The sequence below is a fragment of the Clarias gariepinus genome, chromosome 26 (genome assembly GCF_024256425.1).
Source record: "Clarias gariepinus isolate MV-2021 ecotype Netherlands chromosome 26, CGAR_prim_01v2, whole genome shotgun sequence".
Lineage (NCBI taxonomy): Eukaryota > Metazoa > Chordata > Actinopteri > Siluriformes > Clariidae > Clarias > Clarias gariepinus.
Window position 1 is genome coordinate 16,766,100 of NC_071125.1, and position 24,868 is coordinate 16,790,967.

General features: G+C 38.4%; 7 non-coding genes and 2 pseudogenes across 7 annotated transcripts; 4 read left to right on the forward strand and 5 right to left on the reverse strand.

The window, feature by feature from the left end:
• Positions 1 to 339: 339 nt before the first annotated feature.
• On the reverse strand, positions 340 to 6,346 carry LOC128513878 (uncharacterized; annotated as a pseudogene).
• Positions 6,214 to 6,426, reverse strand: LOC128514575 (small nucleolar RNA U3). Its single transcript, XR_008356526.1, has one exon. It is a non-coding gene; the product is annotated as a small nucleolar RNA U3 (small nucleolar RNA).
• A 1,433-nt stretch (positions 6,427 to 7,859) lies between these two features.
• LOC128514555 (uncharacterized) lies at positions 7,860 to 8,040 on the forward strand (annotated as a pseudogene).
• Positions 8,041 to 15,056: 7,016 nt separating this feature from the next.
• Positions 15,057 to 15,269, reverse strand: LOC128514567 (small nucleolar RNA U3). Its single transcript, XR_008356518.1, has one exon. It is a non-coding gene; the product is annotated as a small nucleolar RNA U3 (small nucleolar RNA).
• A 1,414-nt stretch (positions 15,270 to 16,683) lies between these two features.
• Positions 16,684 to 16,893, forward strand: LOC128514509 (small nucleolar RNA U3). The gene has a single exon (XR_008356467.1). It is a non-coding gene; the product is annotated as a small nucleolar RNA U3 (small nucleolar RNA).
• A 3,347-nt stretch (positions 16,894 to 20,240) lies between these two features.
• On the reverse strand, positions 20,241 to 20,456 carry LOC128514516 (small nucleolar RNA U3). The gene has a single exon (XR_008356474.1). It is a non-coding gene; the product is annotated as a small nucleolar RNA U3 (small nucleolar RNA).
• A 1,422-nt stretch (positions 20,457 to 21,878) lies between these two features.
• On the forward strand, positions 21,879 to 22,088 carry LOC128514510 (small nucleolar RNA U3). The gene has a single exon (XR_008356468.1). It is a non-coding gene; the product is annotated as a small nucleolar RNA U3 (small nucleolar RNA).
• Positions 22,089 to 22,822: 734 nt separating this feature from the next.
• Positions 22,823 to 23,035, reverse strand: LOC128514587 (small nucleolar RNA U3). The gene has a single exon (XR_008356537.1). It is a non-coding gene; the product is annotated as a small nucleolar RNA U3 (small nucleolar RNA).
• Positions 23,036 to 24,411: 1,376 nt separating this feature from the next.
• LOC128514592 (small nucleolar RNA U3) lies at positions 24,412 to 24,621 on the forward strand. The gene has a single exon (XR_008356541.1). It is a non-coding gene; the product is annotated as a small nucleolar RNA U3 (small nucleolar RNA).
• The last annotated feature ends 247 nt before the right edge of the window (positions 24,622 to 24,868 follow it).

Sequence of the window (24,868 nt, forward strand, 5' to 3'; positions counted from 1 at the left end):
TTTTGCTCAGAAATTCTGTTTGAGATGAGCACAGGAGTAAGACAGAATTTATATAAAATCTAATAATAACTGAAGTATTAAAACTTGCCTTTTGTTTGTTAGAAAATATAAATATGACAGAATGCAAGTGTAATATGTTTAAATGTAAGACTAAATTACTTAAGGAAATAAATAAAATAAAATTTCCTATAGCCTACTTAGAAAATATTGGTTAAAGGAACTTCTCCACAAAACAGTTGTGCTTCTTAACAGCTTTTAACTGATGGAACTTAGTTAGGAAATTAGTAAACAGTGTAAGGATCTGTCCAATGACACAAATTTCAAAGCACTTGTGATGTGTCAAGCCAGCGGTTCAGACAGTGGGCTGTTGATACGAGTGCAGAACTCATGCAGGTCCATGTAAGGACTGGGTCGCTCCAGAACCAAGATGAAGCAAACAGACACCTTAAACCATTGCAATAGCTCCACCAGGTTCCACCAGCGAGGGGAAATGGACACCATCTGCATCAACGCGAGGCAGGCTGTGTGTTTTTCCAGGCTGAAATAGGGTTAGCACGGATTTAGTGGGAGAGGTTTCTGAGACCTGATTGTGACGTGTGGAGTAGGTCTACTTACCTTGCTGATGTACTCCTTGCAGACAGATTTGTCCACATATTTAATAGCGACCTGTTCACATACACTGAACATAATTAGGAAAAGAAGGAATTCCTGATGATTTCCATTTAAATGTAATTAAGTGTATATGTGCACGCAACTTACCGATTTTTCTGCCTTCCTCACTCCAGCATAGACCGAACCCATGCCTCCTTCTCCCAGCAGCTCTTCCAACACGTACCGTGCTGCAAACGCCACTATTAAACAAATAGACAGACAACAATCATTCTGATCAATTAATCTAAAAAAAAAAAAAAAAGGCATCCGAAATAATCAGACCACCATTTGTACAAAACTGGATTGTAACGTACCTCCGTTCTGGTCCCACATGGAAAGAACCTATATGAGGATATATGCGCATATATGAAGCCTATATGCAGTATATATGCATATATATGTTAAATAGCGCATGAAGTATCGATTTGGTGCAATACGTATTCTATGCAGTAGGTGGCAGTACAGTGTTTACTGGTAAATTATCCCTCTTAATCTGATCTACTAAAATGAGCAGAACTGACTGAAGTTGACACCAGTCGGCCATCTTTCATGACTTTTGACTTAGCACACAACTTACTAGTATAAAAATATAACGCAATACAGAAAAAAAAAGCTTTTTAAGCATATTATTTGAAGTATCACTGAACATACACTACAGTTCAAAAGTTTGGGGTCACTTTCTAACTCCATGATCGTTCCTGATTTTTATTTCTTTCTACATTGTAAAGGAATGCTGAAGGCATCCAAAAAATGCATTAATCTCCTTTGAACAGTTAATGGTGAGATGTGTCTGCTACTTACGCTCTGTAAAGACTTCATAACGCCTCTAATCTGAGGTGCTGTTAATTGGTCATTTTCTAGGCTGATAACTCTAAATGAACTTCTCGTCTGTGGCAGAGGTAGGTTTTGGTCTCGCCCTCCTGGGATGGTCTTTATGACAGCCAGTTTCATTATGGTGCTTGACGGATTTTGCAAATGCACTTGACAATACTGTTCTTGCAAGAATTATTACAGAAAGGCTGAAATCTGTGTCTTAAAATAACAACTAACTGTTGTTTTTGTTGTTACATAATTACCTAATTCCATATGTGTTATTTTATAGTTTTAAAATCCCCAGTATTGTTGTAGAATGTAGAAAATAAATCACTAAACAAAAACAAAGAAATTTGCAAGTGACTCCAAACTTTTGAACGGTAGTGTATATTGGGTCATATTTGTAAAACAAAGGAAAGAACATTAAGACAAACATGGGGGGGGGGGGGATGTGGTCATCTTCCTTCGCCCACCCAGTGCGACATAAGCTTCGGCAAGAGTCCCCTTTTTCTTTCAGGGGAAATACACCCAAACCTGCTCCCAAGTAGCAAAATCTTACCTCCGGCTGTGAGTATCATACAAGCGGCGCTGCTTGCGACCGAACAGCAACGCAGCTGGCGTTGGAGAATTCCTGCACCGCTGTGCGATAAGCCCAAAGCACGAGAGGCAAATGTTCGTCCCAATCCTTTTGCCGGTCGCTGGTAAGCACGGCGAGTTGGGTGGTGAGCGTTCGATTAAAGCGTTCCACGAGGCCGTCACTTTGCGGATGCAGGGGCGTTGTGCGGGTCTTTTTCACCCCGAGGCGCTCGCACACCGCCGCAAACACCTCCGCCTCGAAGTTACGCCCCTGATCGCTGTGCAACTGCTCTGGGGCGCCGAATCGTCTGAACACCTCATCCACCAATACTCGAGCCGTGGTGGAAGCGCTCTGGTCAGGAACAGCAAACGCCTCCGGCCACTTGGTGAAATAATCCATGTCTACCAGCACATACCGGTTCCCGCGATCGTAGATGGGAAAAGGCCCAAGAATGTCCACGCCCATACGCTCCATGGGTGCCCCCACCCGAAAGTCTTGCAAAGGTGCTCGCAAGCGCTGGGTAGTGCCCTTCTTTGCCGTGCAGACGTCGCATCTGTGAACAAAGAGTTCACTATCAGTGTGACAGCCCGGCCAGTAGAAACGGCCGCGCAACCGCTGCAGCGTTTTAGTGACTCCGAAGTGTCCCGCACCCGCATGCCCGTGAACCATTCCTAACACTCGTGCCCGCAGAGTCCGCGGCACCAGCAGCTGAAAAGATTTGCCAGCGCCACACGGCCGTTCCCAGTGGCGGTAGAGTAAACCCCCCCGCAACGAGAGTCGATTAAACTGCGAGTGAAAGGCTTTTTCCTCTTGTCCCAGGTGAGCAACCGCGGCATAATCCGGTCTCTGGCCCGCGTTAACCCAACCCAGTACCCGCTGCAGCGCCAGATCCTTCTCCTGCTCGGCAATGAGCTGATCACGGTCCATCTGTGGCACAGGCGGAACGACTACAGGCGATGATTTAGGCGACGCAGTGACTCAGCTGCACGCCGGCTCGGACGGCGGATTACCGACGGAGGCTCCGGAGGACTGCGCCGGGAGAATGTTCTGATTCATGGGGGTCGGGGAGTGTTCGATGTCGCGACCGCCCACGCTCTCTTCAACCCGCTCGTACTGCTGACAATGCTCATTGCTACACGGCCGGCGGGATAAAGCATCGGCGTTAGCATGCAGTTTTCCCGCTCGGTGCTGGACGGTAAAGTCGTAGTCCTGCAACCGCTCGAGCCAGCGCGCCAGCTGCCCCTCGGGCTCTTTAAAACTAAGCAGCCACACCAGCGAAGCGTGATCGGTCCGCAGCGAGAAGGATTGCCCGTATAGATACGGCCTAAAATGTTTAAGGGCCGCGACGACCGCTAACAGCTCGCGCCGCGTGACGCAGTAATTTTTTTCCGGTCCAGACAATGCGCGGCTGAAGTAGGCGATAGCGCGCTCTTTACCCTCGGAAACCTGAGACAGGACAGCCCCCAGCCCTACATCGCTTGCGTCTGTGTCGAGGATAAACGTACGAGACGCGTCCAGATATCTGAGAACAGGCGACGTGACCAGAGCTTCCCGTAACTGAGTGAAAGCACGCGCGTGCACCCTGTCCCAGCGAAACGGCTGATTCTTTTTCGTGAGGCCGTGCAGCGGACTGGCGATCGTGGCAAAATCCTTCACGAACTGGCGATAGTAAGAAGCTAACCCGAGGAAGGTGCGTAGCTGGGACACATTTAGCGGTTCGGGCCAATTCTGTACCGCCGCAATTTTAGCTGGATCGGTGGCAATCCCTCTAGCACTAATTACATGTCCTAAAAAAACTCTCTCCGCTGACACTTTTTGGGGTTGAGCCGCAAATTCGCCTGCCGGATAGCCAAAAATACTTCCCGTAGGTTAGCTAGCGCGACCTCAAACTCCCTGCCGTGCACCAGTAAATCGTCCAGGTAGACGACACAACGGTTGCGAGGAATATCGGCTAACACCTTCTCCATCAGCCGTTCGAACGTAGCTGGAGCGTTACACAGGCCGAACGGCATGCGCCGGAACTGCCATAGCCCTTGCCCGATCGAGAACACGGTTTTAGGTCGCGCTTCCGGAGCGAGCTCTACTTGACAATACCCGCTTCGCAGATCTAACGAGCTAAACAACGCCGATCCCGCAACGTGTTCCAGCGCATTATCTATTCGCGGCAACGGATGGGAATCTTTGCGCATCACCTTGTTCAACCGCCGGAAATCAACACAAAACCGCCACGATTCGTCCTTTTTACGCACCAATACAACGGGTGAAGACCATGGTCCGGACGCTGGCTCTATGACGCCCGAGTCGGCCATCTCACGCAGCTTCTGCTCGGCGATAGCTCGTTTAGCTAAGGGAAGGCGTCTCGAATGTAACTGAACTGTAGCTGCGTTACCCGTATCAATCGTGTGCTGCACCAAATTAGTATGTGTGCACTCGCGCTCATCTACCGCGAAAATGTCCGCGAACTCATGTAAAAGGGACTTCACTGTGTCGGTCTGTGTCTGACTGAGCCCTACGCTGCATAAGCTCGGCCATTATTCTCGTTCGGTCTGCCACCGGAAGTTCCGACCCCCTGGTGCGCTCTACTAACATGTCCGGCTGCGCTTTGGGCACTAGCAACCTGGCTAACCCGAAGCTCCCACGCAACGTTCCGTCATCGAGGTTCAGTACTGCACCCCACCTTTCCAAAATATCCAACCCCAAGATACAATCATCCTCAATGTCGGCCACAAAGAATGGATGAAAAAGAGTGCACCTACTTGTATTCGCACTGTGCGACAAACCCGTATCTCCAAATAGCTCTCCGACACGGTGCGAATGTTCATGGCTGGGGCCGGCAGCATACAACCGCGATTGCCTTGTCCTAGTACTCCACAGCGCAGCAGCGAAACTGTAGAGCCGGTGTCCATGAGTGCCCGTAGCGACATGTTGTCCAGGACACAGTTAATGTAGACCCCCGCGCAATTTCCTACACGTCCTGACCGGAAGTTGTTTCCCGGCAGTTGGGGAAACAAAGAAGGCTGTGGGAGGCGGCTTCCCCTCGGCGCCCCCCAAAGCTAGTTTAACGGCTGCTGGGGTACGTTGTCCTCAGACCTGAGAGCATTGCAGCGGTAATCCGGCGGTCCCTGGCCTCGGCGTCGTCGCGGAATCTCGGAAGCGGGGTCGAGGCCTAGCCATGCTGGGTAGCCCTGTCCCCGGCTAGGTTCACCTACCGAGCGGCCCTGAGCCACGGGAGGTCGCTCGGCTCTTTCGCCGTGGCGCTCTGCCATGATGGGTTCGGCGCTCTCCGCCTCGCGCAGCACCTCAGCCAGGGAAGCCGGTGCCGCTAACCGGATGTGCTCGCGAAGCCGCCACGGCCGGACTCCCCGCAGAAACACACACCGCGCTAGCTCCTCCTGCTGGACGGGCCCGAACTCCAGGTAGCCTCTGCGCGCGAGAGACCTCAAGTCCATGGCGAACGCCCCCAGTGGCTCAGAGGCAGCTCCTTGGCAAATAGGCTCGCCGCTCCGCTCCGGTCGCCGCTCTTTGCCCGCACTGGGCAAAAAGGGAGGGTTTTCTTCCTCCTCAGCTGCTCTGCTACTCGGCAGCCTATTTGAATCCTCTGGATTTCCTCCGGGGTGCGTTCTAACCCACGACTCATCATCCCACTTCTGACACCAATTGTAGCGTTTTTCAGCGCTACGTAGGAACGTGACGAGGCGAGTGAGCTTCCTTGCTGCCCAATGCAAATGACTGGGAGTATTTTAATCGCTCTTTTACATAAACGGCACATTAACAATCTACAAGTCACACAAAACACAAGACACACTTCTAACCCACACACACAACCTGGCCGAAGCCACTAACCCCAAACACCTTTCCCCACATAACAACATAACAACCCATCCCGCAAAGCATGACGGTTCCCAATCGAAACCCCGCCCATGCCACAATATGTTCCATTACAGTATTTCACATCATTCTCATATTACATAGTGTAGGGAACCAATTGGAAATCATTTTATTCACAATTTGTCAGACCTTTAGTCAGACCCATTAAACACACTAGTTCACCTTTATTTTTACTCAACAAACATCATAAATGAGGAGTTTTACACATGAAATAGTATCACGTTTCACAACAAACTATTGAAAACATTGTTATTAAAACTTGTTTTAAAAAGAAAATAGACAAAATCACTCTGATCACGTACTTTTCTTCTGATGTCTTTTAAAGACAGAGAACACTCACCAACAATTATAGCTCAAGCATGAAGCACAAAGCTATAATCTGACTCATGCTCAGAAAAGTACATCCTAACTCGTCATCGTGATTAGAGAGATGTAACACTTTCCAATCACATTTCCTAGTTAGAAACTATAGAAATGATCCCGGAAAGTATAGTCTTACCTTTTCACCCTCAGACACTCACTGACCCCAAATAACACAAAAATCATGAAAATGGTAGGTTTTAGCTTCTATACTTAACTATACAGAAATCCACATGAACTATGCTAAAAATACAAACTAACCTTACTGCATCTAAGCATTATTTTAGATGATTTGTACTTTGAATCAAGCATCACTAAAGATTTTGCAAAACACTGTTGCATAACATGCACTTTTAGTTAGTCCCACAAAGTTCCTACTTTCACAAACACAGAGAGATTATATAAGATTATATATCTTTAAGTAAACATTTTCCCTAGAAATACACTTTTTCTTTTAATCCTGGAACACTTAAGGACCCCAAATAACACATAAATCATGAAAATGATATTACCAAATAATAAGATTATACCAAAACACAGCAATTCACCTAAACTACACTAAAAACAAAAAGTATACTATTATTAGTAAGTATTATTTTAGAGGATTTGTACTTGGGCCGAATATTTAGTGCTTTTACTCAACTACTTTTTCAGGAATACACTGTGTCTATATGGCATGGGGTTAAGGCAATTATTCATAAGAAAACTAAATGAAATCTAAGAATATTTAATTAATTCTAAATATATTGAATGAAATCTGACATGAAATACAGTATTTAAATGATGATTTCATTTTTTAATGAAAAATATTCCAAACCTGCCGACCTCTATGTGAAAAAGTAATTGCCCCTAAACCTAATACTTGGTTGAGCCACCCTTGCCAGCCACATCTCCAGTCTAGTGTTTGTAATAACTGCCAATGAGTCTTGACCTAAAGATATTTTAATTTCAATTCAATAAAATTTTATTTGTACAGTGCTTTTAACAATTGTCACTGTCTCAAAGCAGCATTTCCATGTAATGATGAAACAGAGATTTTTGCTTCGCTCACTTTTCAGGGAGCACATGTCCCATATAATAATAATAGTAATAATAATTATTATAATAATAATAATAATAATAGAAAAGTGATGTCTGCCTTGGTGGCTCTGCAGGGCACTTATTAAGTGTACTCTCTGCTTTCCTTTGACAAAATTCCACTATTCAGGACATCCTGCAATGGCACCAACGCAGATGTAACTTCTCAGTGCCTTATCCTGGTATCGTAAGCACCTCAGATACTATACTTGCTGCTGCTGTGAAATTTCCACACTATGGAAATTAAATGTTCACTAGTTTTTTAAACAAAAACTAATACTATTATGAAATGTACCATATTGAAACACGTAGAACAAAAATACTTTATTAGTTTACAAGATGTATGAAAAAATTATTACTGTAATTGTTTTACAGATTACTTGCTCGTGAATTGCTGAGTAAGTGTTTTTGTTTAATGTAGAGGCTAACATCTACCATTTTCATGAATTCTGTGTTATTTGGGGTCAATGATTGTCTGAGGGAAGAAGAAGGTAAGACTATATTTTCAGGGATCATTTCTAAAGTTTCTAACTAGGAAATGTGATTGGAAAGTGTTATGTCTCACCTCTTTTCTGAGTATGAATCAAATTATAGTGAGTGTGTTATACATAAGTTATAGTTGTTGATGAGCATCATGTCTTTGAAAGACATCAAAAGAAAAGTACATGATCAGAGTGATTTTGACAACTTCTTTTGAAAAATGAGTTTGAAGATTAGCTTTGTTTTGTTCAGAAATTTTGCTTGAGATAAGCAAAAGAATAAAACAAAATTGATATGAAATCTGATAACTGAAGTATTAAAATTTGACATCTGTTTTGTTTGTTAGAAAATGTAAATATGACAGGATGCAAGTGTAATATGTTTAAATGTAAGACTAAATTACTAAAGAAAATAAAATTTCCTATATCCTACTTAGAAAATATTGGTTAAAGGAACTTCCCCACAAAACAGTTGTGCTTCCTAACAGCTTTTAACTGATGGAACTTAGTTAGGAAATTAGTAAACAGTGTAAGGATCTGTCCAATGACACAAATTTCGAAGCACTTGTGATGTGTCAAACCAGCGGTTCAGACAGTGGGCTGTTGATACGAGTGCAGAACTCATGCAGGTCCATGTAAGGACTGGGTCGCTCCAGAACCAAGATGAAGCAAACAGACACCTTAAACCATTGCAATAGCTCCACCAGGTTCTCACAGCGAGGTGGAATGGACACCATCTGCATCAACGCGACCTCCAGAGGCAGGCTGTGTGTTTCTCCAGGCTGAAATCGGGTTAGCACGGATTTAGTGGGAGAGGTTTCTGAGACCTGATTGTGACGTGTGGAGTAGGTCTACTTACCTTGCTGATGTACTCCCTGCAGACAGATTTGTCCACATATTTAATAACAACCTGTTCACATACATCAAACATAATTAGGAAAAGTAGGATTTCCTGATGATTTCCATGTAAATGTAATTAAGTGTATATGTACACGCAACTTACCGATTTTTCTGCCTTCCTCACTTCAGCATAGACCGAACCCATGCCTCCTTCTCCCAGCAGCTCTCCCACCACGTACCGTGCTGCAAACGCCACTATTAAACAAATAGACAACAATCATTCTGATGAATTAAACTAAAAAAAAAAAAAAAAAAAGCATCTGAAATAATCACACCACCATTTGTACAAAAGCTGGATTGTAATGTACCCCCTCCCCTGTGGTGTGCTGTTTAGCTGTACAGGAGAAGACCGGAGCACAGGACTCTCAGGCCGTTTAAATGATGGAAAGCCTGAAAACCTGTCTGGATCAAAGTGGAACCCTGGAGGTGGAGGCACTTTGTCCTGCTGATGGAGCCGACGAAGTTTCAGCAGCCATTTAGGTTTCTCTGTCTTCCCTCAGTGAAGCTGTTTAGAAAACTTTAAGACAAACAGGGAAAGTGGGTCGGTAATCAGACACCACTATAAATTCATGAAGGATTTTATCACATTTACTTGAACAATCTGCTCCATCAAGACCGCTGTGATGCTGGACGGCGAGGTGATGACTGCTCTAGCGATACATTTACAATACTCAAGCGCTTGAGCAGAAAGTCCCTCCTTGGCTAGCATGCTAGCATGAAAGAGCTTGTACTCCTGTGACAGACATAGTAATTTGTTCTTAATACAATGATTCCTGCTTATATTTGACATGGGAAAAAAATATTTAAAAAATCTGACCTGGAAGCTTGGCTAAGCAAACCCTGAGGTCATGAAACAGCACATATTCATAAACCTCGGATCGCTCGATAGCTTCCCTGATGCCTGATTTCTTGAAAGGCAAGTGGGTGGAAAAGAGAATTACGTCTTAGTCATGAGTAAAAGCAAATTATCACATCCATGTACGGTAAACGCACATACGCAATAAATACCTTTCACAACCAAACAGATCAAAGCTGGAATAGTCGTATGATCTCAGCTCCAATTGCGCCGCCACGCAGCAGATATGCACCGTGAACATTCGCCATCTGCAGGCTGCAGATAAAAAGCCAAACATTAGAGATCATGAAACAATCCTGATTTGATGATGAAGTTATCATTACAAATATATATTGTAACTTGTCCATACCAAGATCATCTGCCATTTTGATAATGGCTTTTCTAAGCTGCTCGTCTGGAGCTTCGGAGCATAAAAGCTGCACCAGAGGAAAACACCAGTGTTCCAGGTTCTCACCACACACAGTGAGAACAGTCACATTAACAACAATGCAGAATTATACAATCCAAATCACAGTCAGATACAGTAGATGGTGATGCTGAAGTGCTAATATACAGTAGTAACTTTTGTTATTTTGCTCCTTAAGTGTATGTAGGCCCTAAACAGGCATGCACCGATGTCATGCATCAGGACTTACAGTAAAAAAAAATATATATATATATATATATATATATATATATATATATCCAGCAAACAATCATCATCATTTACATCTTTACAGGTACAGAGTTACAGAACAGATCCATGATTTTCCAGAAGAAATACGATTCTGGTTGCTGAGGTTCATCCAGGCACTGTAGAAGCTCCTGAGACTTGTGTTTCTTCATCTGACTGCTGTAAGAGACGTAACAGGACACAATATAACTTCTGAAACAGGCAGGTGATTAAACGTGCTAATGTTACACAAGAAAAGAAAAAGGCTCTTACCCCAAGAGAGAGGCCGGAAAAGTTTAAATATGTTCTTCAGACATGTAGTTCTCACCACAGCCCAGGACACGGCAATTCCCTGAAGACAAAACATTAGTCTGGGCTAAGCACCAAAAATATAAATATGATTCTTATTTCACATGATGGTAAACTTACTCATTCTCGTATTAAGTGATATGAGAATAAAATGTGGATCATGTGACAATATTTAGACAATATCTTTCTCACTTTTTGCTCAAAATACTACAATCGAGGTCATTTCTAAATTAGTTAGAAGCAATGTTAATATGTGCAGCTCAGAACGAGGTCAGGTTAACCTTAACCTTAAACTTTCGTTTTGTATATCATATGTTGCCGCTTAGACAGCCATATAAACTTCCAAAATATCTGGAATAATTTTACATAAAATGTTGCATGCACTGATTTACACTAAATGTACATTCTTATCAAAATATTCAGTAGACTACATGTATTAAACACACAACTTATAAACTATATTATATAAACATGGATTATATTCCTATATTTATGGTAATTCAATACTTTATATTTTCTGTGTTTAGTCAATTGCAATAAAATTAACACTACAGGAAGTTAACATATGTAACTAATCTAGACAAGAAAGACAGAAAAAGCGATATAAGCATCACAGCCATCAAAACACCAGCTGCAGTTTAGCAGTAAGAGCTAGCCACTCTGTGTGGACATCATGTTCCTCACCGAAAGTCTGAATCCCTTTTTTTCTCATGTATGTGTTCAGGTCATGTTTTTAATATTTAGTTGCTGCTCTAGTAGTAGTTTAGTTAAAAAAAAAAAAGTTTATTTATTTTACCAAAAATTTGAAATCTCTACCCGCACTTATTGCACTTTCTAATGTTTGCTTACAGTGATGTGGAAGGGCATCTGACTTTACAGTTGGTTGGCGGGAGGACAGCAGCCTCATCCTATTTGTTAATCCTTCAATCCTGGATTCGCTTGACGTAGTTCTGACAAATCACAGATTGCCAATGCTGCGAAGATAGCTTCTTATTGGTTAATTTGTCTTTTTTTTTTTAGAAAGTGAAGCCAACTCGGCCTGGTCTCACTTCGGACATGGCAGTATTACAGTGAAATACCGTGTTTAATCACAAATTCAACACATAATTCTTGGGAAGTGCTGGTACACATGCTGTAAAATACGTAGAAAAACAGAGTAGAGATGGCAGTCAGGGCCCATATTCACAAAACTTCTTAAGCCTAAAAGTTGGTCCTAGTAACGAAATTCTAAGAAAATTCTAAGAATTATGACATTCCCCCTTAAATTTTAAATCAAATCATAGTAAAGATAAAAATGAAACATTACAAAAAATCTCTTTTTTACCAAGGTAAAAATTCCTAAGAGTAGAGAGGAGGACTTTTAAGAGGCTTCAGAGTTTCTATAGCAGAGGACAAATTGGCGGAAAGAAGAAATATTCTCCAAACACTGAACATAAAGCTAAAAGTAAACACTGCTCTTCTGTCCAATTTGGTTTTCTTGTTGTTTTTGGATGGTATGTAGCCAACAATCTTCTTTATTCATGATTTTATTACCTGAATTTCATCAACCTAAATTTGTATGGTTGAAAAATAATGAAGATAGCGTTTTTAACACTTGAAAATATTTTTCAACAGCAATTTAGTGAGGTCAACATTTTGCATAAAATTTTAAATGTCTGAATTACATTTTCATTTGAAATATACAACCACAATAAATTGCATTGCCAAAAATTTCATTTCAAGCACTGTAAATGCTGTAAGGGTTATTTTTACATTAAGATCAAATTTAATTGCAAAATCAGATTATAGCTTTGTGTTTCATGGATGAGCTTTAATTGCTGATGAGTGTTCTCTGTGTTTATTTGTCACATACACAGTCATACAGAGTACGATATGCAGTGAAATGCTTAGACAACTGCTCGCGACCTTAAAATAAAAGACTATAAATAAGAAATAAATATAAAAAAATACAATAAGTTTAAATAAAATAGCTGTACAACAAAAATACACAATATAGAAAATATATGAAGAAAAATAGAACAAAAATAAAACAGCTGTACAAAGTAGGTATGGATTTATGTCATTTTTGTGGAATGAAATTAATGGTAAAAAGAAAATGGTAATGTCCAGGTTTGTGCAATCCACATATTTAAAGTGTCTTGTGCAGTGCAAATATGCTTAAAGTGATTTATTTAAAGTGGCTTGTGATAGAGGGATTTAACTAATGACCACGAAGTGTAGATGTGCAGTGGCCACTATTGTAAGTGAATGTCCAGAATGTCCAGAGTGAGTGTAAAAGTCAGTGTGAGTCAGTACTGTGTGGTGTACTGATTAAGAGACCATATCACCTGCGGGAAGAAGCTCCTCCTCAGTCTCTCTGTGTTGGCCTTCAGGGAGCGGAATCGCTTTCCTGACCTCAACAGAAAGAACAGTCGGTTGAGGTCCTTCACGATCTTCCTGACCTTGGTCCAGCACCAGCTGCTGTAGATCGAGTGCAGGTCGAGGAGCTCGGTGCGGATGATGCGCTCTGCTGATCGCACCACCCACTGTAGAGCTCGTCATGGTGTTGATGTGACAGGACCATGACAGGTCCTGTGTGATGGGAAAACAGAGGTATTTGAAGCTTTCCACTCTCTCCACTGGGCTCTCGTTGCAGAAGGGGGTCTGGTAGTTCCTTTCCTGCTTAGTGCTGAAGTCCACTATCAACTTCTTTGTCTTACTGACGTTTAGAAGGTGGTTGTTCCTTTGGCACTAGTTCTCCAGATTCCTAATCTCCTTCAGGTAGGCCATGATGGTGGTGGAGCTAGTCATATGTGTACAAAGAGTAGAGCAGGGGGCTCAGAACACACTCCTGGGCGCTCCAGTGCTGAGAGTAATGGAGGCTGAGACATGTCCGCCCATCTTTACTGCCTGTGGTCTGCCAGTTAGAAAATTAGAGATCCACTGACACAGAGATGAGCTAAGTCCCAGGTGCTCCAGCTTGGTGATGAGTGTGGAGGAAATTATGGTATTAAATCTAGAGCTGTAGTCGATGAAGAGCATTTTAACGTAATTCCCCCTTCTAGTGTCCAAGTGAGTAAGTGATGTGTGGAGGAGATGAGAGATGGCATCATCAGTAGAACGATTTGGACGGTACATGATCAGAGTGATTTTGTCAATTTTCTTTTAAAAACAAGTTTGAATATTAGCTTTGTTTTCTTCAAGAAATACTGTTTGAGACAAGCACATTAATTTCAATAGTTTGTTGTAAAATCTGATACTATTTCAGGTGTTTAACTCAAGTTAGTTGAGTTAAAATGAAGGTGAGCAAATGTAATTTGTAATTCAACATGCAATTTTTCTTTGGGAAATTTTGCCACTATTATACTTCTAAAGGAAATGGAGAAATTCTTCTAACATGGTAAAGAAAAAAATGTCAAGAACAAGTAACATTAGCAACATGTTAGAAAAATGACAGTTGATTGTCCAGAGTTACCTCAAGGTAACTGAAAGAGTGATTCGATTGTTGTCCAGGGAGATTATAAGCTCCTGACAGGAGGATGAATGCACAAACATTACTCATTCACTTATCATCTATACTGCCTTGTCCTGTATACAGGGTCGCAGGGAGCCTGGAGCTTTTACCAAGAGACATAGCACAATGCGGGGTACACTCTAGACAGGGTGCCAAATTACCGCAGGGCACACACATACAGTACACACATTCACAGGCTCATTTACACACTACAGGCAATTTGGGAATGCCAGTCAGCCTAATCTGCATGTCTTTGGATTATGGAAAGAAACCGCAAACTCCATGCACTCAGACTCAACATGGAAATTGAACCTTCGACCCTGGAGGTGCAAGATGACAATGTTAACCACTAAACCACCGTGCCACCATACACATAGATAATCTGATTAAATACCAAATATGGTTTTAAATGATGATTTGATTTATTAATGAACAAATGGCCAAACCTGTCTCTATGTCAAAAGTAGGAAGGGTTGTCCCCTGCCCCCCAAGAACTGTAACCAGGCATTCATGATAACTGGCAACGAGCTTTGATGTGAAGGCATTTCTTTGTATATAATAATAATAATAATAATAGAAAAATAATGGATGTGTTAGTTCCCCTTGCAGGGATAACCAGTTGCTGATGCTGTGGAAATTTCACTTTTAGATTTCATTAAGAACTGTCTGGATGTGTTAAATGAAAACTATAAATGTGAGTATTTTAAATAAAACCTGACATCCTTAAGGCATAACCACCATCTTGTGTTTTCTTGTGTAGGAAACCAGTTGAAAACCAATTTAATTACATAATTTGTCAAACTTTTACTCAGACTATTAAAAATGCCACACTTGCTTATCTTTATTTTTACTCAACAAACTTCATAAACGGGGAGTTTTGCACTTGAAAAAGTACCAAATTTTGTCACAAACTACTGAAATTATTGCGCTTGTTTTAAATAGTATTTCATATAGAAAAAAAAACTAAGATTCAAACTTGATTTAAAACTTTCTTTCATAAAATCACTCTGATCATGTACTTTTCTTCTGATGTCTTCAAAAGACAGAGAACACTCATCAACAATTATAGCTCATCCATGAAACACAAAGCTATAATCTGATTCATGCTCAGAACAGTACATCATAACTCATCATCGTGATTAGGGAGACGTAACACTTTCCAATCACATTTCCTAGTTAGAAACTATAGAAATGATCCCTGAAAGTATAGTCTTACCTTTTCACCCCTCAGACACTCACTGACCCCAAATAACACAAAAATCATGAAAATGGTAGGTTTTAGCTTCTATACTTAAACAACTATACAGAAATCCACATGAACTATGCTAAAAATACAAACTATCCTTACTGCATCTAAGCATTATTTTAGATGATTTGTATTTTGAATCAAGCATCACTAAAGATTTTGCAAAACAATGTTGTATAGCGTGCACTTTTGTTGGTCCCACAAAGTTCCTACTGTCACAAACACAGAGAGATTTTATAAGATTACATATCTTTCGGTAAATATTTTCCCTAGAAATACACTTTTTCTTTTAATCCTGACACTTAAGGACCCTAAATAACACAGAAATCATGAAAATGGTGAATTTTCTGATTATACCAAAACACAGCAATTCACCTAAACTATGCTAAAAACAAAAAGTATACTAAAGTATTGTTTTAGAGGATTTGTACTTGGGACGAGTATTTCGTACTTTTACTCAACTGCATTTCCAGGAATACACTGTGTCTATATGGCATGAGGTTAAGGCAATTATTCATAAGAAAACTAAATGAAATGTAAGAATATTTAGTTAATTCTAAATATATTGGATGAAATCTGACATGAAATACAATATTTAAATGATGATTTCATTTATTAATGAAAAATATTCCAAACCTGCCGACCTCTATGTGAAAAAGTAATTGCCCCTAAACCTAATACTTGGTTGTGCCACCCTTGCCAGCCACATCTCCAGTCTAGCGTTTGTAATAACTGCCAATGAGTCTTGACCTAAAGATATTTTAATTTCAATTAAATTCAATTTTATTTAAACAGTGCTTTTAACAATTGTCACTGTCTCAAAGCAGCATTTCCATGTAAAGATGAAACAGAGATTTTTGCTTTGCTCACTTTTCAGGGAGCAAATGTCTCATATAATAATAATAGTAGTAATAATAATAATAATAATAATAATAATAGAAAAGTGATGTCTGCCTTGGTGGCACTGCAGGGCACTTATTAAGTGTACTCTCTGCTTTCCTTTGACAAAATTCCACTATTCAGGACATCCTGCAATGGCACCAACACAGATGTAACTTCTTTGTGCCTTATCCTGGTATCGTAAGCACCTCAGATACTGTACTTGCTGCTGCTGTGAAATTTCCAAACTATGAAAATTGTATGTTGAATAGTTTTTTTAAACAAAAACTAATACTATTACGAAAAGTATTATATTGAAAAGCGTATAACAAAAATACTTTATTGGTTTACGAGATGTATGAAAAAATTATTACTGTAATTGTTTTACAGATTACTTGCCTGTGAATTGCTGTGTAGGTGTTTTAATGTAGAGACTAAAATCTACCATTTTCATGAATTCTGTGTTATTTGGGGTCAATGAGTGTCTGAGGAAGGAAGAAGGTAAGACTATACTTTCAGGGATCATTTCTGTAGTTTCTAACTAGGAAATGTGGTTGGAAAGTGTTACGTCTCCCTAATCACAATGATGAGTTATGATGTACTTTTCTGAGTATGAATCAGATTATAGTGAGTGTATTATGCATAAGCTATAATTGTTGATGAGTGTTAGGTCTTTGAAAGACATCAAAAGAAAAGTACATGATCAGAGTGATTTTGACAACTTGGGACAAAAAATGGGTCTGAAGATTAGCTTTGTTTTATTCAGAAATTCTGTTTGAAATGAGCACAGAAATAAAACAGAATTTCTATAAAATCTGATAACTGAAATACTGAAACCTGGCATCTGTTTTGTTTCTTAAAAAATAAAAATATGACAGGATGCAAGTGTAATATGTTTAAATGTATGACTAAATTACTAAAGGAAATAAAGGAAATAAAATTTCCTATATCCTACTTAAGAAATATTGGTTAAAGGAACTTCCCCACAAAACAGTTGTGCTTCCTAACAGCTTTTAACTGATGGAACTTAGTTAGGAAATTAGTAAACAGTGTAAGGATCTGTCCAATGACAAATTTTGAAGCACTTTTGATGTGTCAAGCCAGCGGTTCAGACAGTGGGCTGTTGATATCATATACTGTATATGATAAATAGCGCATGAAGTATCGATTTGGTGCAATACGTATTATATGCAGTAGGTGGCAGTGCAGTGTTTACTGGTAAATTATCCCTCTCTATCTGATCTGCTAAAATAAGCAGAACTGATGAAGTTGACACCAGTCGGCCATCTTCCATGACTTTTGACTTAGCACACAACTTACTAGTATAAAAATATAACGCAATACAGAAAAAAAAAAGCTTTTTAAGCATATTATTTGAAGTATTACTGAACATACACTACAGTTCAAAAGTTTGGGGTCACTTTCTAACTTCATGATCGTTCCTGATTTTTATTTTTTTCTACATTGTAAAGGAATGCTGAAGGCGTCCAAAAATGCATTAATTTCCTTTAAACAGTTGATATTGAGATTTGTCTGCCACTTACGCTCTGTAAAGATTTTATAACGCCTCTAATCTGAGTTGCTGTTAATTGGTAATTTTTCAGGCTGATAACTCTAAATGAACTTCTCGTCTGTGGCAGAGGTAGGTTCTGGTCTCACCCTCCTGGGATGGTCTTTATGAGAGCCAGTTTCATTATGGTGCTTGACGGATTTTGCAAATGCACTTGACAATACTGTTCTTGCAAGAACTATTACAGAAAGGCTGACCTCTGTGTAAAATAACAACTAACTGTTGTTTTTGTTGTTACATAATTACCTAATTCCATATGTGTTATTTTATAGTTTTGAAATCCCCAGTATTGTTGTAGAATGTAGAAAATAAATCACTAAACAAAAACAAGGAAATTTGCAAGTGACCCCAAACTTTTGAACGGTAGTGTATATTGGGTCATATTTGTAAAACAAAGGAAAGAACATTAAGACAAACAACATATAAAACTATAAAAACAATATTTTAGCAGGTCGGGGGGGGCGGTGTCATCTTGATGCAGTCAGTGTAAGATATACCACTCATCAGTGTAAGCTGTCAGTGATGATGAACCAGTGCCTGCTAATGATGACCAACACATCTCCCCTTCTCTACCAGAGTGAAAATGATGCCAATCAAACTGAACAGGTCATCTGGAATAAACTCAGTAGCAGCATCAGCTTATGCTAGTAATTATTATTGTAGTCAATATTATTTCAAAATAATATTTTCTCAGCCTTATTTTGAATTAATATTGTCTACAATCATAATTAAAGTGAGTAATTAGTTTACTAGCCCGAGCTAATGCTGCCTCTGATTTTATTCAAGTTTATCTGTTCAGTTGATTTTCACTTGGCTCGGGTATAGAAGGGGAGAGGTGCTGGTCATCATCATCCCTGACCCTGAGGCTGCTGGATCCAGACTCGCTGTCCCTGACCGTAATGTTAAAGCTGTCAGAGCCTGCGGAACTTTAATTTCCCCTCACGCCAAAGGCATAATCTGTTAATTTAAAGATTTTCACAGCATCTGCTTTTAAAGCTTATTCTTCTTGTCGCATACATTTTCAGCTCCACCTTTTCTTTTTTGACAATTTTCATCCATGGCAATTATTCATTCTTTGTTGTATTGGGAAAGGATCCATCTCTCTCCCTCTGTAAATTAAAAGTAAAAGGGGGCGTGGTTTCAGAACACGTATGGAGTAGGATTACAATACATTTACATGCACACAAACTTGCGTGGGGGAAAAAAGAGTTCAGAGCCAACAATAGCATTCAGCACAAAAACTTTATCAGCCTTTTTCAGCGTCAAAAAGTTATAATACAAAACATACAGTAAAAGTAAAGAAAAGGGTAAAACAATAGAGCGTTAGGGGCAGCACAGCTGAGCTCACCAGACGGCCAGTCCGCCACTGCCTAGCACATTATTGCTAGCTGTAGCAGCGGAGCAGGTATCCAGGGAAACTAATCGATGTTAAAGGATCAGCCAATAGGCGCGCAGGTCCAACCCACTGACGCTGATTGACAGAACGACTCATTCTGCTGAAAAGTCGCATTATGAAATAAATAGGCCTTTGTAAAAAAGGAGATTTTAAAATAAAAACAGCATGAATTAAATAAAATGCCTCTGCAATAATCTCTGTTATTGGGAAAAATAATGACCATAAAATATTATTTCATAATAATAAGTAAATTTATATGGCAGAGTGCAATATATTTAACAATGATATGCTTTTTTTCAAAATATGTTCCATTACAGTATTTCACAATATCATTCTCATATTAAATAGATGTGTCTTAGTTATTCATAGAGTTATTTATTTCATCATGTCCTATTTATTTATTTTAAAACACTTTGGAGTTCCATATGAATTAGAATAGATACTTTCCTATTATTTTCCACTAATTTCCTCCCGTTCATTGCACCCCACCTGTCATGTCTGTATTCCCCACACTTTGAGAACCACGGACTTACAGTGATGTAGAAGGGCATCTGACTTTACAGTTGGTTGGCGGGACAACAGCAACCTCATCCTATTTGTTAATCCTTCAATCCTGGATTCTCTTGACATAGTTCTGACAAATCACAGATTGACAATGCTACAGTATGAAGATAGCTTCTTATTGGTTAATTTGTCATTTTTTTTGCTAACATAATCGATGTGTTAATGACATTGCAAGGTACTTAATTCACCGTGTACTTTAGTTCCCCTTGCAGGGATAACCTGTTGCTGATGCTGTGGAAATTTTACTTTTAGATTTCATTAAGAACTGTCTGGATGTGTTAAATGAAAACTATAAATGTGAATATTTCAAATGAAACTTGACATTATTAAGGCATAACTACAAAATCAATTTATTCACAATTTGTCAGACCTTTAATCAGACTGTTAAAGATAACACACTTGCTCATCTTTATTGTAACTCGACAAACTTCATAAATAGAGAAGTTTTACACATGAAATAATATCAGATTCCATAACAATCTATTAAAATTATTATTATAAAAACTTGTTTTTAAAAGAAAATAGATAAAACCACTCTGATCACATACTTTTCTTCTGATGTCTTTTAAAGACAGAGAACACTCATCAACAATTATAGCTCATCCATGAAACACAAAGCTATAATCTGATTCATGCTTAGAAAAGTACATCATAACTCATCATCGTGATTAGGGAGACGTAACACTTTCCAATCACATTTCCTAGTTAGAAACAGATATAGAAATGATCCCTGAAAGTATAGTCTTACCTTTTCACCCACAGACACTCACTGACCTCGAATAACACAAAAATCATGAAAATGGTAGGTTTTAACTTCTATACTTAAACAACTATACAGAAATCCACATGAACTATGCTAAAAATACAAACTATCCTTACTGCATCTAAGCATTATTTTAGATGATTTGTACTTTGAATCAAGCATCACTAAAGATTTTGCCAAACAATGTTGTATAACATGCACTTTTAGTTAGTCTTACAAAGTTCTTATTTTTACAAACACAGAGAGATTTTATAAGATTATATATCTTTTAGTAAACATTTTCCCTAGAAATACACTTTTTCTTTTAATCCTAAAACACTTAATGTCCGCAAATAACACATAAATCATGAAAAGGGTGAATTTTAGATTATACCAAAACACAGCAATTCACCTAAACTATGCTAAAAACAAAAAGTATACTAAAGTATTGTTTTAGAGGATTTGTACTTGGGTCGAGTATTTTGTTCTTTTACTCAACTACATTTCCAGGAATACACTGTGTCTATATGACATGAGGTTAAGGCAATTATTCATAAGAAAACTGAATGAAATGTAAGAATATTTAGTTAATTCTAAATATATTGGATGAAATCTGACATGAAATACAATATTTAAATGATGATTTCATTTATTAATGAAAAATATTCCAAACCTGCCGACCTCTATGTGAAAAAGTTATTGCCCCTAAACCTAATACTTGGTTGTGCCACCCTTGCCAGCCACATCTCCAGTCTAGTGTTTGTAATAACTGCCAATGAGTCTTAACCTAAGGATATTTTAATTTCAATTCAATTAAATTTTATTTGTACAGTGCTTTTAACAATTGTCCCTGTCTTAAAGCAGCATTTCCATGTAATGATGAAACACATTTTTGCTTCGCTCACTTTTCAGGGAGCACATGTCTCATATAATAATAATAATAATAATAATAATAATAGAAAAGTGCTGCCTGCCTTGGTGGAACTGCAGGGCACTTATTAAGTGTACTCTCTGCTTTCCTTTGACAAAATTCCACTATTCAGGACATCCTGCAATGGCACCAACGCAGATGTAACTTCTCTGTGCCTTATCCTGGTATCGTAAGCACCTCAGATACTGTACTTGCTGCTGCTGTGAAATTTCCACATTATGGAAATTAAATGTTGACTAGTTTTTTAAACAAAAACTAATACTACAGTATTATGAAATGTATTATATTGAAACACGTATAACAAAAATACTTTTTTTTACAATTTATACTTAGTTTACAAGATGCATGGAAAAATTATTACTGTAATTGTTTTACAGATTACTTGCCTGTGAATTGCTGTGTAGGTGTTTTTGTTTAATGTAGAGGCTAAAATCTACCATTTTCATGAATTCTGTGTTATTTGGGGTCAATGAATGTCTGAGGGGTAAAGAAGGTAAGACTATACTTTCAGGGATCATTTCTGTAGTTTCTAATTAGGAAATGTGATTGGAAAGTGTTACGTCTCCCTAATCACAATGATGAGTTATGATGTACTTTTCTGAGTATGAATCAGATTATAGCAAGTGTATTATGCATAAGCTATAACTGTTGATGAGTGTCGTGTCTTTGAAAGACATCAAAAGAAAAGTACATGATCAGAGTGATTTTGACATCTTTTTTGTGCAAAATGGGTTTAAAGATTTGTTTTGCTCAGAAATTCTGTTTGAGACGAGCACATGAGTAAGACAGAATTGATATAAAATCTAAAAATAACTGAAGTATTAAAACTTGCCTTTTGTTTGTTAGAAAATATAAATATGAAGTGTAAAGTAGGTCTACTTACCTTGCTGATGTACTCCCTGCAGACAGATTTGTCCACATATTTAATAGCAACCTGTTCACATACACCAAACATAATTAGGAAAAGTAGGAATTTCTGATGATTTCCATGTAAATGTAATTAAGTGTATACAGTACTTATTTCACAGTGTACTATAGTTGCCCTTGCAGGGATACCAGTTGCTGATCCTGTGGAAATTTCTCTTTTAGATTTCATTAAGAACTGTCTGGATGTGTTAAATGAAAACTATAAATGTGAGTATTTTAAATGAAACCTGACATCATTAAGGCATAACCACGGTCTTGTGTTTTCTTGTGTGGGGAACCAGTTGAAAATCATTTTATTCACAATTTGTTAGACCTTTAGTCAGACTATTAAAGATGATACACTTACTCACTTTTATTTTAACTTAACAAACTTTATAAATGAAGAGTTTTACACATAAAATAGTATCACATTTCACAACAAATTACTGAAATTATTGCTCTTATTTTAAATAGTATTCCATGGAGAAAACAAAACTAAGATTCAAACTTGATTTAAAAATTTCTTTTATAAAATCACTCTGATCATGCACTTTTCTTCTGATGTCTTCGAAAGACAGAAAACACTCATCAACAATTATAGTTCATCCATGAAACACAAAGCTATAATCTGATTCATGCTCAGAACAGTACATCATAACTCATCATCGTGATTAGAGAGACGTAACACTTTCCAATCACATTTCCTAGTTAGAAACTATAGAAATGATCCCTGAAAGTATAGTCTTACCTTTTCACCCCTTAGACACTCACTGACCCCAAATAACACAAAAATCATGAAAATGGTAGGTTTTAGCTTCTGTACTTAAACAACTATACAGAAATCCACATGAACTATGCTAAAAATACAAACTATCCTTAAACTAAGCATTATTTTAGATGATTTGTATTTTGAATCAAGCATCACTAAACATTTTGCAAAAAAAATGTTGTATAACGTGCATTTTTAGTTAGTCTCATAAAGTTCCTACTTTCACAAACACAGAGAGATTTTATAAGGTATATTATTTTTAAGCAAACATTTTCCCTAGAAATACTTTTTCTTTTAATCCTGAAACACTTAAGGTCCCCAAATAACACATAAATCATGAAAATGGTGAATTTTAGTTTATACCAAACACACAGCAATTCACCTAAACTATGCTAAAAACAAAAAGTATACTAAAGTATTATTTTAGAGGATTTGTACTTGGGACGAGTACAAGGAATACACTGTATCTATATGGCATGAGGTTAAGGCAATTATTCATAAGAAATGTAAGAATATTTAGTTAATTCTAAATATATTGGATGAAATCTGACATGAAATACAATATTTAAATGATGATTTCATTTATTAATGAAAAATATTCCAAACCTGCCGACCTCTATGTGAAAAAGTTATTGCCCCTAAACCTAATATTTGGTTGTGCCACCCTTGCCAGCCACATCTCCAGTCTAGCGTTTGTGATAACTGCCAATGAGTCTTGACCTAAAGATCTTTTAACTTCAATTCAATTAAATTTTATTTGTACAGTGCTTTTAACAATTGTCACTGTCTCAAAGCAGCATTTCCATGTAATGATAAAACAAAGATTTTTGCTTCGCTCACTTTTCAGGGAGCACATGTCTCATATAATAATAATAATAATAATAATAATAATAATAATAATAATAGAAAAGTGCTGTCTGCCTTGGTGGCACTGCAGGGCACTTATTAAGTGTACTCTCTGCTTTCCTTTGACAAAATTCCACTATTCAGGACATCCTGCAATGGCACCAACGCAGATGTAACTTCTCAGTGCCTTATCCTGGTATCGTAAGGACCTCACATACTGTACTTGCTGCTGCTGTGAAATTTCCACACTATGGATATTAAATGTTGACTAGTTTTTTAAACAAAAACTAATACTATTACGAAATGTATTATATTGAAACGCGTATAACAAAAATACTTTATTGGTTTACAAGATGTATGAAAAAATTATTACTGTAATTGTTTTACAGATTACTTGCCTGTGAATTGCTGTGTAGATGTTTTTGTTTAATGTAGAGACTAAAATCTACCATTTTCATGAATTCTGTGTTATTTGGGGTCAATGAATGTCTGAGGGGTAAAGAAGGTAAGACTATACTTTCAGAGATCATTTCTGTAGTTTCTAACTAGGAAATGTGATTGGAAAGTGTTACGTCTCCCTAATCACGATGATGAGTTATGATGTACTTCTCTGAATATGAATCAGATTATAGCAAGTGTATCATGCACAAGCTATAATTGTTGATGAGTGTCGTGTCTTTGAAAGGCATCAAAAGAAAAGTACATGATCAGAGTGATTTTGACAACCTCTTTTGAAAAATGTGTTTAAAGATTAGCTTTGTTATATTAGGGAATTCTGTTTGAGATGAGCAAAAGAATAAAACAGAATTGATATAAAGTCTGATCATAACTCAAGTATAAAAACCTGGCATCTGTTTTGTTTGTTGAAAAATATAAATATGACAGGATGCAAGTGTAATATGTTTAAATGTAAGACTAAATTACTTAAGGAAATAAATAAAATAAAATTTCCTATATCCTCCTT